Raw genomic sequence first — 2,500 nt, 5'->3', positions numbered from 1 at the left:
CTCGCCGGCCGACGTGTCCCGCCGTCGTCTCTGCCGCTTCTGTCCGTCTCTGCCTCGCGCGCGCGCGCGCGTGCCGCCCGGTCGTCGGGGACCGCCGCGTCCCCGCCGCCGTCCCCCCGCTGCCCGCCTCGCGCCTCCGCTGCGCTGCTCCGGCCGGCCGGCCTCCTCCTTTGCCTCCGGGGACCCGAGCCCCGTCCGCGCCCCCCCTGGCGAACCCCGACGGCGGTTCGCCGCCGCCGCGCGGGGGAGGGGGGGCGGGTCGAGGGCGGCGGCGCGCGGGTCTCCCCGGGGCGGGGGGGAAAAGACAGGGCGTCCCCGGTCGGAGGGCGCCGGCGGCAGCGCGCGCAGGAAGCGGCGGGGGGCCGCTGCGGGTGAGGGGCGTGACGAGCCCCGCCGGCCGAGGCCGTTCGGGCCCGCGGGGGAGCGGGGAGAAGCGGTGAGCGGCGGCGGCGGGGCGGCTGGTGCGAGCGGGGAACGGAGAAGGGCCTTTGGGGTCGGGGGGGGCGGCCCCCCCGACCCCTCCTCGCACGCGAGCGGGCTGCGGCGGAGCAGCCCGCTCTCTCTTGGCAGCGCGAACACGGGCCGAGGCCTCCGGGCGTTCCGGGCTGGCGCGCGGCGCCGGCTGGCGAACGGCGGCGGCGGCTCCCCCCCCCCCCGCTTCCCGCCGCGCCTCTTCTTCTTGCCCGGAGCCCGGTGGAAGAAGAAGACGAGCCGGCGGGCGGGAGGGCTCGGCCGCCGCCGCCGCCGCCAACCTTCGGGTGGCGCGCGAGGCCCCCGCGCCGGGTCGCGTCCCGCTCCAGCGGCGGGCGGCCCGAGCCGCGCCTCTCCTGCCGGGTTCGGTGCCGGGCTACTGAGGGAAACCCCGGGTCCCGGGCCAGGAGGGCGCAGGTGGTGGCGGCGGACGTTCGGGCGCGCCCCCGCGGGCGGACGCTCCTCCGAGGGCGGCAGCGGGGGAGGCACCCCCGCGGGGCCCAGCAGGTCGTTTCCCTCGCCCCAGGGCCAGGTACCTAGCGTCCGCGCTTCCGCGGCCCTCCCTTCGGCGAGCCCGGGGGGTCGAAGGCCGCGAAGCCGGGCGGCGGTTTAAAGACTCGGGTGGCTCGGCGCGGCCCGCGAGGGGGTCGGGCGGCGGCGCGAGGCGGCGGGTTGCCCCCAGGGGGGCGGGAGTTGCTCCCGCGAGGCCCCTGGGAGTCCGTCGCCCGCTCGTCGTCCTCCCTGAGGCGGGCGGCCGTGCCGGGGAGGGGGTCCCACTGCCCCCCCCTCTCCGCGGTCCGGCCTCGGCGGAAGTCCGGGCCGCGGCGCGTTCGGCCGAAGGGCCGGCTCGCCTGCCTCGAAACGGGCGGCCCCGGCGGGAGGAAGCGCCGTCTCCGGCGCGCGCTCTCTCTCTCGCCGGGGCGGCGAGGCCCCGCGGCGGGGTCTCGCCCGGTAGGTCCGCGGGGCCCCACCGCCCCTCCGTGCCGTGGGCGCCGCGCGGCGCTCTCCGCTTCCCCCCGCCTCTCCTTGGCCCCCCTCGGCCGAGCGGCTCGGCGGTCTCCGGTCGCCCGCCGCCGTGCAGGGCGGCACCCCGGCCGAGCGGCGGCGGCGCCGCTCGCCGTTAACGGTCGTCCGGAAGACGCCCCCCGCCGCCTGCGGCCGGCCCGGCCCGGGCCCCGACCGTCGCTGTCCCGTCGCCCTTTCCCCGGGCCTCGCTCGCCGGGCGAGGCCGGCGCGCGCGGGCGTGGGCGTCGCGCTCCCGGTCTCTCCGCCCGCCAACGGCGGGGAGAGCCGGGCGCCGCCCCCGCTCCGTGGCCGTCCGCCCTCGGGTACGGCGAGCCGCCCTCGGGGAAGGGGGCCCAGGCGAGAAGCGGCGGCGGCGGTCCCGGGAGGGGCGAGCCGCGCCGGCGCGCGGGCCGGCGTCGTCCGGCGGGCCGCGGGCGGTGCGCGTCGCTGGCTCGGGTGTCCGGCGGTGTCCGCCTCCGGCGCGCGGGCGGCCGAGCCGAGGGAGCCGTCTCTCCGCCGTGGCGGGGGGTGAGGCGCGCGCGGGGGTGAAGCCGGCAGGCGTCGCGGGGCGTAGCCCGGCGTTCGGAGGGGGGCGCGTGCGTGGACCCGCGGGCCGCCCGGGCGCCGCTGCTCCCCGCAGCAGCGGCGTCCGCGCGCGCCGATTCGAGGTCGGGCGGTCGGCGCGCGGCCGGTGGCGCGCCGCGGCTTTCCGCGCGGAGGCCGGGCCGAGCCCGGGCGCCTGGGCCGCCTCCGAAGCGGACGAGGGGCGTGTGTCGGGAGCGCGTGCTCCCCGCCCTCGCCGCTCGGGGTTTTGGGCTGGCCGAGGCCTTCTTCCCGCGTTCCTTGGCAGCCTGCCTCTCTCGCTGTGCGTGTGCCGGTACGGTCAGCCGAGGCGAGGCCCTGACGCCGTCGCGCCGCGGGGCGGGCGGCGGGCCGTCCTCAGAGAGAGGGGCCGCTTTTCGGCGAGCGGTCCCGGCCCCCCCGCGCGCGCGGGGCGGCGCCGAAAGCCAGACAACTCTTAGCG

At 81.6% G+C, this 2,500-nt stretch overlaps 1 non-coding gene across 1 annotated transcript in view; it reads left to right on the top strand.

Moving 5' to 3' along the window:
- The first annotated feature begins 2,489 nt into the window (after positions 1-2,489).
- The window catches only part of LOC135998674 (5.8S ribosomal RNA), a 153-nt gene continuing 142 nt past the window's right edge, over positions 2,490-2,500 (top strand). Inside the window, exon 1 of the ribosomal RNA XR_010607606.1 lies at positions 2,490-2,500. This exon is cut by the window's right edge and continues 142 nt beyond it. This is a non-coding gene — a ribosomal RNA (5.8S ribosomal RNA).

The sequence above is a fragment of the Caloenas nicobarica genome, chromosome 25 (assembly GCF_036013445.1).
Source record: "Caloenas nicobarica isolate bCalNic1 chromosome 25, bCalNic1.hap1, whole genome shotgun sequence".
Classification (NCBI taxonomy): Eukaryota; Metazoa; Chordata; class Aves; order Columbiformes; family Columbidae; genus Caloenas; species Caloenas nicobarica.
Note: the sequence above shows the minus strand (reverse complement) of the source record. Positions and strands in the feature narration are given on the sequence as shown.